At 42.8% G+C, this 13,630-nt stretch overlaps 1 protein-coding gene across 4 annotated transcripts in view; it reads left to right on the plus strand.

Annotated features, from left to right (window-relative positions):
- Window positions 1-13,630, plus strand: part of ST6GAL2 (ST6 beta-galactoside alpha-2,6-sialyltransferase 2) — a 149,065-nt gene that overhangs the window by 15,041 nt on the left and 120,394 nt on the right. The window contains exon 1 of one of the 4 annotated variants that reach the window (XM_066577530.1): window positions 2,301-2,321. The exons of the other annotated variants lie outside the window; for them this stretch is intronic. The gene's annotated coding sequence lies outside the window, so the exon portion shown is untranslated. Of the gene's footprint in view, window positions 1-2,300; window positions 2,322-13,630 lie in introns of those variants that run through there. 4 annotated transcript variants of the gene reach the window in all.

Genomic DNA, 13,630 nt, shown 5'->3' on the forward strand with positions numbered 1-13,630 from the left:
AGTCCTCCTTGTCCTCAACCCTACATGGCTGACAATAGATTGCTTACAACTGTATGACAAATGGAGGTGAGATACACTTTTTAATTTTCTTGACCTGTTAACATTCTATTAGTTCCTGTCTTCACAAAATAAACACAATAAGGATAGTGATGTCACAGCACATGGGTAATAATAACCGAAGAAGTGCAACAGTACATGGCTAATAATCTCTGTGATGTCATAGTGCAGGGTTTAGGCATGTAGTGATGACACAAAGTGATATCACAACAAGAGTGATGTCACGATAGTAAGCAGTGGAGTCATAGAACGAGGCATACAAATGCAATGATGTAAAAGTATGGAAAACGTTTGAATAGTGATGAAAATAAACAGAGATAATAGATAGTGACTTGTCTGCACTGGAGTAGGGGGGGGGGGGGTAATAAAATAGTGATGTCAGAGTAATTGATACTAAATACTGTGAAGTTCCAGGAAAGGGATAATAAACACATTGATGTGACAGTACAGAACAGAGATAATAGACATAGTGCTGTTACAGCTAAATGCCAAGAACAATGTTAATTCCACAACACAGAGATAATAAATGTGGCATCATAGTACTTGGATAATGCACACAGTGATGTCACATTACATGGATTATTAATGAAGTGATGTAATAGACTGGGGAATAATGAAAAGACTGTTGAAGGTGAAGCATAATGCACACAGTTAGGTCACAATACAGGTGTAATAAACAGTACTGCCACAGACTAAACAAAAAGTGCCCAAGTGTGATTGCAATCTCTGCACCCCTTAAAGTTGTATGTAAGGCTGAGCTCACGCAGTCGTAAATCGCTCTGTACGGCCCGCAAAATACACGCATGGCACACAAGTACGCAATGACAATGCGTATTTGCTGCGTGCCGCCAATCACCGTGCACTATCTTGGCATGCGTATTAGCGGTAAAATGTAAGTGTATGGCGGATTGCTACTGTGTATTACACATGTAAAATATGTGCGGGTTATATGCAGTCAACATGGTTGTGTGATTCTGGTCTAAGGATGACAGAAGACACCTATAACTGACAGCGTCCTTCTTACCTTATAAGATAACAGTTCCGTTAAGACACATTGAGCCTGCAGTTGAATTTACCAATAACCTATTGCAAACATAAACTTCTTTATTGAGTTTCTGCTGAGATCTGATCTTGACTTTCTTTTTAGGAGATGATTTCCATACGCCTATTAGTATTTAAGCACGGTCTTTGCGACAATCTGTTCTCTAGCCTTACAGACGAAGATTTAATCTTGCAGAGTCTGGAAGCAGTTATTGTCCAAATAATGAGTTTTGATCACACTTCTTGCATCTGTTGCTTCTACTTGTAAAATAGGGATTATTGAGTTGTAGACACTTTTTCATGATTAGCATTTGTGCAGTCACACATGGCATTTATTTTTGTCATGTCCTGACATCTGTCAAGGCTTGTGCTAGTTGGTCAGCTGTTAAGCCATGTAAATGTAATGTCTTGCGTTCCTGTAATATGAATGAATACTGTTCTTACAGTGTAACCAAACTTTCAGATGACTTCAGAATAAGTGTGTAAATACAAAATAACGCTATTTTTGACCATTATATGACTTGTATCCTTCATTGTTGGCATTTTTTGCCTTCTGTAAGCGTTGATTCTAATTGTCGGTTTTTACTGAGGTTTACTTGGGAGGAGTTGAAACTAGCTGCTATGGGGTCTTCCATACACACTATACAGGGAAAAAAGGCTCCTACTCCCTTAGCTTGCTGTAGCACACTTCCAGAAGCAGCATGGAGAACATTTTGCAGCAGTACTAAGCAGTCTACATGTAAAACCAACACTGGGGGGAGATATAAGATGTAGGGTTCTTTCACACTTGCGCTGGGGAATCCCTCAGGGATTCCCCAGTGCAAGGAAAGGGAGCAGGAAAGGGGAATCCCAGCAGCCAATCGGCTCCGTCTCTGGACAGAACGGAACAGCGTCTGGTGGACCCCATGGACTATAATAGAGTCTGCCTGCTTTCCGCCCAGCTGCCTGGTTTTGGGACAGAAGAAAAAGCGCAGCATGCATGCAGCGCTCTTTCTTCCGGTATTTGCAGCCTGGTCTGCGACACAACCTCCAGACAGAGGTTCTGATGTAGATGTAAAACCACCCTTACTAGAAGGTGCAGCCATGTCTGAGTGTCTCTAGCCCTTAAGAAATTCTGACCACCTCTTCCTCCTTCTCTCACCGTAGACTTCTGTGGGCAGCCTGATCTTTGTGTACAAATTCACAGCGAATGATCAGTGCTGGAGGCAGGGGAGAGAAGCCTGGTAAGTAAAGAAAAGGGCATTTTACAAATGTAATAAGATATATTGTAAAGTTTCTTCCCTTCCACGATTTATTTATAGAAAAGGTAAATTAAAGTTTTTAGAATCTTCTTTCTGGTCTTAACTTACCGTGTGGCTGAAAGCAATCTGTTCCCCACTTGGAAGAGAATTACCACGTTATTCATTTATTGCCAAAAAGCTTCTGCCCCCGATCACAGCTTTAACACCAACATCTTCAGTTATCATGACCTTTCGGCCGCCTGCAGACAGCCGGGTCGGATGTGAGAATTCTCGCAGCAGGATGCGGACACGTGCCCCTGCAGAGGCCCGCGGCTCACCTGCTCCCGGCGTCTTCTGTCTCTGCTATGTGCCGGCTGCTGGCCAGCTGGCGCATGCGCGGAGCAGAGCCGGCCCGTCACTACTGACATTTTTGTGCGGGCCTCTGCGAGTCCTGCACAGAAATAGAACATGCCGCGATTTGTTTTCCATGCGTGTTTTCATGCGGACAAATCGCAGCTGTGTACATAGGATTGCATTTTGTAATGCAGTCCTATGCAGGCGGGCACGGGCGGAAATTCTGCGGGAAATCCCGCTGCGGAATTTGCGCCCGTGTGCAGGGGGCCTTTGAAACAATGATATAACACGTCTGTGTTTGATATTTTGTTGGTGTTGTATTTTTAAATTGTGCTCCTTTTAAATAATTTACAGTAAGTAAAGCCACACATATGTACAAGTAAGGGCGGTTTCATATCTGGCATGGAATCTCCGGCTGGAGGTTAGAAACATTGGAAGAAAAGGTCCTTTTTCTTCCATCCCAAAACCGGGCAGTTGGGTGAAAAGCGGGTAGACCCCATTATAGTCATTAATGTCTACCTGGCGTTGTTCGGCTGCAGGCATTCCCCTTTCGTGCTCCCTGAATGGAGCAGGAAAGCGGAATCCCCAGCAGAAGAGTGAAACCACCCTTTGGCTCCTTTCACACCTGCGGTATGGCGCAGTTCAGAGTTTGCATCTCGGCTTTATTTTTCAAGAAGAAAACTGATATAAGATAAAAACTGATGTGTTTCAATTCCTTAAGGTTTCCATTTTTGTTGGACAGAAAAATAGCACGGTCTGCAGCATAATTTTTCCATCCAAAAAAAACAGAAACCTGAAACAGAGCAGGGATGGAAAGCCTGAACTGAGCCCTAAGCAGGTGTGAAAGCAGCCTAAGAGTATTACAGTGTGTCACTATGGGCAGTATGCAAATAAGGGAGAGGGAATAATACCCCTGTAGCACCATCTATTGGAAGGCAGCATTCCTTCAAGCCAAAGTTAGATTCTTTATACAAGCCTTGTAATAATGACTGGGAATTAAAAGCAAAGCCAGACTCCATGCATAGACAGCTGTTTCAGGGTATTTGCCCTTCATCAGTGTACAGAAGAAGTCTGGCTTTGCTAGTGAGAGGCCTGGGATAGGGGGACAGAAAAGCTATCTTTTCTCCTCAGGGAGAGCACATAGATGGTCAGTGAGGGGACTCAAAAGGCCGTTCATGCTCCTCTGGGTAATATGCAAATAAGGGAAATGGAATAATACCTCCACAATGCCACCTATAGGCACTCACCGTCTAGGTGCTCTCCCTAAGGAGAAAATATAGCGTTTCTGACTATGGCCAGTAAAATGCCAGCAGGAATCATCATTCTTTTCTTAGCTGAAATCCTGCTGACTGTACTTTAGAACTATAATAAAAACTTATAGCGCGTGTAAGTGGAAAATAGCAGTGCATTATTTTATTAACTTTATTTGTAATGCATCAGTTTATTCAGCCTTCATAATAGTAACTATGAACATAGTAAAGAGTAGGGGACGTAGATATAGCAGTGATTGGCTTTTTGTTTTTTGTTTTTTATTGTGTACTAGCTTACCCGTCGCGCATTGCTGCGAAGACAGACAGACATACATTCATTCGTTTTTATATATCTAGATAACAACCAATCACAGCGCAGCTTTCATGTTACCTCAGTGGTATAATATATAACAACCAATCACAGCGCAGCTTTCATGTTACCTTAGCAGTATAATATATAACAACCAATCACAGCGCAGCTTTCATGTTACCTCAGTGGTATAATATATAACAACCAATCACAGCGCAGCTTTCATGTTACCTTAGCAGTATAAAATATAACAACCAATCACAGCGCAGCTTTCATGTTACCTCAGCAGTAAGAGAAATAACAACCAATCACAGCGCAACTTTTATTCTGCCTCAGCAATATAAAAAATAGCAACCAATCACAGCGCAGCTTTCATGTTACCTCTGCGGTATTATATATAGCAACCAATCACAGCGCAGCTTTCATGTTACCTCAGTGGTATAATATATAACAACGAATCGCAGCACAGCTTTCATGCAACCTCAGTAGTATAAGAAGTAGCCACCAATCACAGCACAGCTTTCATGTTACCTCAGCAGTATAAGAAATAGCAACCAATCACAGCACAGCTTTCATTTTACCTCAGCATTCTCAATATCCAGCAATTGTCTTGCGAAACGTTCGGCGGATGCATCATTTTGTGGTTGAACACTCATCGCGTTGCTCGTAATGCCTTTTGCTTTTGTGCTTGAGATGGAAATCAAACGATCTTTGTCTGGGGGGCATAACTGTCGATGATGCTCGCACGCGCGCCACCTATCGTAGGATAGTTGTACTATGCCTATAATCTTCCCAGGAGTGTACTCAGCAACTTCCCAAAGTCTCATGGCAATTGGATGAATGGTGTAGTAATGCATAAAGGACAGACAGACATACATTCATTTATATATATCAGGAAGTGAGAGAATTACATTACGTACGTAAAATTTGGACGCTAATTCTTTGGCGCATAGAATTGAATAATGGAGTTAGGACCCATTAGCGTTTCCTATTTATGACATATTCAATGCCCGTGCCAAATTTCAAGTTTCTATGTGAGAAAATTACATTCCGTACGTAAAATTTGGACGCTAATTCTTTGGCGTATAGAATTGAATAATCGAATTGGGACCCATTAGCTTTTCCTATTTATGACATAATCAATGTTCGTGCCAAATTTCAAGTTTCTATGACATTGGGAAGCGAGGAAAATTAGATTCCGTACGTAAAATTTGGACACTAATTCTTTTGCGCATAGAATTAAATAATCGAGTTGGGACCCATTAGCTTTTCCTATTTATTACATAATCAATGCTTGTGCCAAATTTCATGTTTCTATGTGAGAAAATTACATTCCGTACGTAAAATTTAGACGCTAATTGTTTGGCACATAGAATTGAATAATCGAGTTGGGACCCATTAGCATTTCCTATTTATGACATATTCAATGCTCGTGCCAAATTTCAAGTTTCTATGACATTGGGAAGCGAGAAAATTAGATTCCGTACGTAAAATTTGGACGCTAATTCTTTGGCGCTTACAATTGAATAATCGAGTTGGGACCCATTAACTTTTCCTATTTATGACATAATCAATGCTTGTGCCAAATTTCAAGTTTTCATGACATTGGGAAGCGAGAAAATTAGATTCCGTACGTAAAATTTGGACGCTAATTCTTTGGCGCTTACAATTGAATAATCGAGTTGGGACCCATTAACTTTTCCTATTTATGACATAATCAATGCTCGTGCCAAATTTCAAGTTTCTATGACATCGCGAAGTGAGAGAATTAGTGGCAGTGATGGAAATCAAACGATCTACGTGGGGGGGCGGAACTGTCGACGACGCTCGCACGCGCGCCATTTATCGTAGGATAGTTTTACTATGCCTATAATCTTCCCAGGAGTGTACTCAACAACTTCCCAAAGTTTCATGGCGATCGGATGAATAGTGTAGTAGCGCATAAAGGACAAACAGACACACACACAGACAGACAGACATACACACAGACACGCATACATTCAATTTTATATATATAGATTTTGCTTGTACATAGCTAGGGTTATCTTACAGTAAGTGTATTATTGTTTTCCATATTAAATGTAGATGAAAACCTCTAGCTTGGATGTAAGATGTGATGCAGGCTGGTATGGTAGGTTCCGTAGGGTATCAGTATATCAGTCCATATTTGCTGTAACTGAGCCCCTAGATGTCCGAGATAGTCCCATACATCGGGATACTGTGGATAGGTATTACAGGGGCAGTGCACTATGTATATTATACTGGGGCCTTAAATTACTGAGAGGAGAGCTTTGGAAAATCTAAATTATACTGGGGGTGGTGCTCTGGATGTACAGTATTGTACTCATTATAACATATGTTTTCCAGTTGTAAACTCTTGTTGGTCTATCCTCGGTATGGGTCATCAATGGTGGATTGGTGCAGGTCTATCACCATTGACCCCCCCCCCCCCCCCCCCCCCGATCAGCTAGGCTCTGGATCGACACCCTCGGGCACTAAGCTGATTCTGCCGGAAGCTAGCAGCTCCATTCCCAACTTTGTATTATAGGCCATGGTTACAGTGAAATTAATGCCCTGCAATAGCCAGCCAGGCCACTGCCATGGGAATGGAACTGTCTGTTCTTGCAGAATGAAAATATATATACAGTTTTCAAATAGAATTTGTGCATCAATTTCTAAAAGGTTTCAAGAACTGTGCTTGTTGTTATCCATTGGAAAACCTTTATTATTTAGCTCAGGTAGATAGAAAGGTGTACTGGTAATGTGACAGACACTTGTTGAATGTAATTGTGTTGTACATCCCCACATAGCAGGTGACCAGGAGCAAGCACTTAATTAGTGATGCTTCTCCTTCATTCTGAGGATTGGTGGAGATTGTTTCAGTCAGACCATCACCTATCAGTAAGTGATGGTTTATCATCGCTGTATTCCATCTCTTACCATCATGGGAGTACCCTATTAATTTTCACCGATATAACCCTTTATATATGTTACTAAAAGGTTGGAGGAGTGTTTAAACTAGGGACTGTGCCTAGTGGAGTAGTGGGAGTGGTTAATATAGTAAAGGCCCTTTTACACGGAGCGATGATCGCTAAAAACCGATTGTTTTAGCGATCATCTGTGCATTTAAATGCGCGCGCCCTTCGTGCACTGCTAGCTGATCGTGGTTTAGCCTTATCAGCAGTTCTCCACAAGTAGTGCTGATAACTAGAGATGAGCGAACGTACTCGGATAAGCACTACTCGTCCGAGTAATGTGCTTTATCCGAGTACCTCTCTGCTCGTCCTGAAAGATTCGGGTGCCGGCACGGAGCGGGGAGCTGCAGGGGAGAGCGGGGAGGAACGGAGGGGAGATCTTTCTCTCCTTCTCTCCCGCCCACTCTGCCCCGCTCCCCGCTGCGACTCACCTGTCAGCAGCGGAGCGCCCCGAATCTTTCAGGACGAGCGGAGAGATACTCGGATAAAGCACATTACTCGGACGAGTAGTGCTTATCCGAGTACGTTCGCTCATCTCTACTGATAACGTTGTTTCCCACTGGAGAACAAAGGATCTGAAAGGAGATAAGAGCCTCCAGCTATTAACTGCTTTCAGCTAAGGTTCATTTGCACACTTAATTGCTCTTAAGTAGCTGAGTAGCTACTTAAAAGTTTATGCAAAATGATTGCTCAAAGCTGACACTCAGACTGTCATTTGAGGGATCATCGGCCCATGTAAATGGGCCTTTAGAACTGACAGAACTGTATGGTAACTAAAGTAGAAGTAATAATGTCTGAGGAAAACTACAACATAGTAGATATAACTGAGACTTGGTTGGACAAAAGCTGTGACTAGGTGGTTAATGTACAGGGTTGCAGTCCATTCAGAAAGGATCATAAAATATGGAAAGGGGAGGGGTTTGTCTTTATTTAAAGGAGTTGTCCCGCAAAAGCAAGTGAAGTTAAACACTTCTGTATGGCATGCGCAGACGACCTGTGCGGCGCGAGCACGCCGGAGCGGCCCCATTCAACGGGACAGAAGAGCAGACTGCGCAAGCGCGTCTAATCGAGGCAGAAGAAGGCTTCGGTCGGCGCCATGGAGACGGGGATGCCAACACCGGGGGGGGGGGGGGGGGGGGGGGGGGAGTATATAACTTCTGTATGGCCAATATTTAATGCACGATGTATATTGCAAAGTGCATTTATATGGCCATACAGAAGTGTTTAACTTGCTTTTGCGGGACAACCCCTTTAAAGTCCTGTTTAACCCTTTCCAATCCACTGTCTGACGTCTGAAGACATTCTGATTGAAAGCTGCACAGCTCCAATGTTGAAAGACGTCCGTCAGGGTATCCTTACTGTATATTACCGGCCACTCTGTTGACGGGAGGCCTCTCCAGCATCTCCCATACTGCAGTACTGGCTCTAGCCAGCAGATGGCGCCATTGTATTATGGCAAAAAGAGAAAAACCCCTAGGAAACTCTGAATCCAAAATTGTATTGCAAAGGGTTAAAGCCCACACTATGGGAACATATATGTGTGGGGGATGAACATGCGGAGTCTCTATGGGTAGAAATAAATAGAGGGAAAAACAATAATAAAATCCTCATATGCATTGTCTGTAGTCCACCAAATATAACAGAATGCACTGAAAAAAATATTAGGAAGACATATAGATGAAACAGCAAATCACAATGAGCTCTGAATATCTACTCCTCCTCTCTGCAGAATGATCCCTCCACATGTCAAAGAGCTATTTCTAGAACACCCTTCCTTAAAGGGGTTGTCTCGCGCCGAAATGTTTTTGTTTTTTTTCCATAGGCCCCCCATTCAGCGCAGGACAACCCCATGTGTTAAAAAAAAAAAATTTTTTATTACTTACCCGAATCCCCGCTCTGCGACGTGTTCCTTCTTCCTACTTCTTCCTTCACCAAAATGGCCTCCGGGATCTTCACCCACGATGCACCGCGGGTCTTCTCCCATGGTGCACCGTGGGCTCTGTGCGGTCCATTGCCGATTCCAGCCTCCTGATTGGCTGGAATCGGCACACGTGACGGGGCGGAGCTACGATGACCAGCTCTCCGGCACGAGCGGCCCCATTCACCAGGAAGAAGACCGCACAGCGCAAGCGCGTCTAAAAAAGCAAGAAGACATCAGAATTAGACGGATCCATGGCGACGGGGACGCTAGCAACGGAGCAGGTAAGTGAATAACTTCTGTATGGCTCATATTTAATGCACGATGTACATTACAAAGTGCATTAATATGGCCATACAGAAGTGTATAACCCCACTTGCTGCCGCAAGACAACCCCTTTAAGGTGGGTTTACACGGGACGAACGTCGAGCAAACGATGCCCGAAACTCTCTCCTGTGTGTCCTCACTCCCATTCTCCTGCATGGGAGCTAGTAGTGCTGGCTCGCTCACAAAGTGACCAGCAGGGATGCCGGGGCAGTACAGGAGATTTCTCTTCTCTTGCTCCCCTGCCCCCCTCCATTGACATAACACAGCAGCCATTCAGTACTGAACAGCCGCTATTTACACTGAGTGATCAGCTCATCGTTTATGCTGCAGGTGCACGGGAACTAGTATGTGCGGGGACAAGTGTCGGGCATCGTATGCCTGAGAGTCATCCCATCTAAAAGGCCGTTTAGAAGTTGAGGAGTTCCTTCCTGTCCATTATTTGACTGGCCCATATCTCTAAACGCAGCTTGGGCAAGATGGCAGCTTCCATAGTCATGTACAGACAATAAAATAAATCCACAATCAGAAAATAAAAATAGAATAATGAAAAATGTTTCACTATGTGGTTTCAATCAGTATAAGTACAGTATATGTGATATATTCCCTTTAAGTTAAATTGAATGGCATTGGTTGGGAAAACGGCCTATTTCTGTGTGTTAATTTAAAAGGGGTTGTACAGCAAATAAAGGATGTTGAAATTGATCCACATGATGTACAAACCTAAAAAAGGCATACATAAAATATCAGATTGTTCGGCTCTCCAGGTGCCCAGATCCACAACAGTCTCACTAATAGTGCGGACTTCACAGATCTTCATGGCTATATTATATTCATTTATTCATTGCTAAAAACATAATGTTCTAAAATGCTACAGCATGGACAGAACACTACTGGGGACACTCTGCAGGCCTACTTGCAGTGACCACTTACAGCAATCGAATACTCAACCATTAGCAATTCAGTTCTGCAATCAGGTCGTCCGCTGCGGATATCCGCAAGCGGAATCCGACCCAATTATGTGAGTCCGGCCTTAGTTTTAACTGATCCCAAAGACTTTGGGATGCAACATATGGATATACTTGTACCTTCCTAGAGCTAGAATAAATTTGGGACAAAGCAAACGCACAAATACTGTGATTCCTGCCATGTGCACTTAACATAGAGTAGTGAATATTGTTATTTTATTTTTACTATGATATTGGCCACAAGAAAAAAGGTAAACTACAAAAACCTAAATGTCTTTACTGTATATACACACTTTTAGATTAAGTTGGCACTATACAAAAAACAAGATTTATTTTTATTTTTTTATTGCCTGAACCAAGGTAATCCGCTTTTATAGACAGTAGCAAATGTAAGATTGCAGCAAGCGCTGAAACAACAGTAAAGCCTCTCTTGCACAAGCTTTTCAAAAAACACAGCGTTTTTCAACGTAGCGTTTAACAGCATTTTTGTGAGCGTTTGCCTGTGTTTGTACTACATATTTTTGTGCAGTAACAACGCAGGCAAAGCAAGCTGATGACGTCACCATTTCCCCCCTCCCTCTTGGTGACATAATAAGCAGCGTAAATTCTTTTCAATGGGCGACGCAGAGCGTCAAAAACACGCTGCATTGCCCGAAAATAGAACACACAGCTATTGTTTTAGCGCACATTATAAACGCTGCGCTAAAACATTCGTCTGCAAAGCCCCATTGAAGTAAATAGAGGCTCAGTACAGCGCTTCTAGTGGGCGTTAAAAACATTCGCTAAACGCTGTGAGAAAATGCTCTTGTGAGAGAGGCCTGAGGTGTAGCTATCTGGAGTGAGTTTGTGATGCCACTGCCAGTTCCCAGTTACAAAATGTGCTGGTTCTGCTGTTAACAACATCCTCTGCTGCTGTACAGATACAGTCCGGGGCAGTTACAATGAAGACTGATTTGCTCAATGCAAACTAAAATCATTTAAAATTGCCACAGTGTTGTTTTATAGCCCATTTACTCACACTGGACGATTATAATTCAGAATCCTTCAAATTCCTGCTCAAATCTGAGCTAGAATTTCTCTTTTGTGCGTATGTACAGCATTTATTATGCGCCCATACAATATGGCTCTACCGCGCTTAATACCCGGCAAAATAGAACGTGCTGCATTCTTTTTTACGCACATATTACACACAATAAAAAAACACTAATGAGTGGGCCAGTGAAAATCAATGCATTTTCATTGACTCCATTCACCGTGCGTGCGTGCTTCAAATGCGTAATATGCAATGAAATTATGCTTGTGTGAGCTGCCCTAACAGTCAAGGGATGCCGAAATGAGTCTCTTGTATTGTCTGTTTGGTGAGTAGAGCATTTCCCAGCTTACGACAGATGTAGGACTGTAACGCAACATGAACAGAACTCTTTATGTTAATATATACCTCCGGTATAATTCATTAAGCACCAGGGCATCAATGTTGTATTACACTTGTCGGAAGCTATGTATCATATTACTATGGGGAAGATAGAAGCTGGTGCTGCCAGCACAGCAAATCCAGACACAGTACCTGATCCCATGCATTGCTGTATCCAGTAAAAGTCAATGGAGCCATGGTCCTTCGAGAATTAGTAGTGAGGACAATAACCACATTCTTCTCTGTTTAGCAGATAATGATGGTATGTCCATGCAATATACCACCATTGTCTTGTGCATAGACAGAATGTGGCTGAAACAAGGAGCATCCGCCACGTCTAGAGCAAAGAAGGCTTTTACACCAACATAGTCATTTCTATTGGATCATGGCTTCCAGCATCTCATTGGTGATTCCAAGAGAATGGCGCATGACAGCTATGGCCTCTGATTCGCTGCAGGCAGCAGTCTTTCATAAGCAAAGACTGGGAGGACCGCGGTATCTACAGCGCTGGATCTCTGGGGGAGAGGACTGGTAACTACTGCTTCTTTTATTATTTTAATAAAATGGCTGCAAATTTGCAGCCGTTTTTAAAAATTTTATTTCACTCTTCCAACTTTCCTACATCTTGGTCATCCTTTGCAAAAAAAACCCTTGTGTTTGTTCATGTTAACTGCAGCACGATACCTAGGGTTTATTATTCACTACTTGATGAGACCCTGACTCAACTTGCATACTTGGGCCCAATGCCCATGGATGGAAATTCTGCAGCGAGATTCTGCGCAGAATTTCCACCGTTGCACACTGCCATAGGATTGCATGCGTGCACACAATCCTATGCCGACAGCCGCGATTTTCATCACAGAAAATCCGCGTGGTAACAAAATCGCGGCATGTCCTATTTCTGATGCGGCAGCTTTGCTCTGTGCATCGCACAGCAGAGAAGGAGAAGACGCCGGACGGGTAAGCGAGAGGTTACTGCAGGGGCACGGGTCACACCCCGCTGCGAGAATCTCAGCCGGAATCCGACCCGGCCGTGTGCATGAGGCCTTAATTGGGAATGTCTGTTTGTTTTTTTACTTTTTCTTTTTATATCGATGTTTTTTCCTTTTCATATTCTGGCTTGTTTTTGTGTTACTTGACATTATAGAATTGTTATTTTTTTTCTAATGGAAGACACACTTTAGCTTAATATCCCTTTAGTATTGTATATATCCATTATTTTTTTCCTCTTTCTTCTGTACTACCGTCGCATGTTCAGCCTTGTATTCTTTTGTTTGTCTGAGGCTGCTTTCACATGGCCAATATGAACCCCATTCTTTTAAATGGAGTAATGTTTATGAGCGATGTTTGTCCTATTTTTCCACATCGCCCATTGTTTTCAGTAGGACAGTAAAACACATTGCATTGCGTATGATGTGCACACAAGTGCAACATGAAGTTCCCCATTGAAAACATTGCTGTAACATCATGTATTTTTGTTAGCCATTAAAAGGTATCATATCTACAAGATTACTTGGTTTCTCTTACTAAGAAAAATCCCATTATGGTAGAGTAGTGGCAGCAGGGTATTTGTGGGTTGTAGACTTTGCCAAGTGGTGGGCTTTTAGGTTCATCAAGAATAGAGTCTGGTGGGGCTAACGCGTTCCAGAGACCATTGGGGTGCACGGGGGAATCTTGGAGGCAGTATGTGAGGAGCAAAGAAGGAGGATTTGACATGTGTAGAGAGGTATTGGGAGATTAGGTCAAAGCTATATGGAGGGAATGGTGATGGACAGCCTTCTATGTCATTAGTAACCTTTTGA

Source organism: Eleutherodactylus coqui, chromosome 1 (genome assembly GCF_035609145.1).
Source record: "Eleutherodactylus coqui strain aEleCoq1 chromosome 1, aEleCoq1.hap1, whole genome shotgun sequence".
NCBI lineage: Eukaryota > Metazoa > Chordata > Amphibia > Anura > Eleutherodactylidae > Eleutherodactylus > Eleutherodactylus coqui.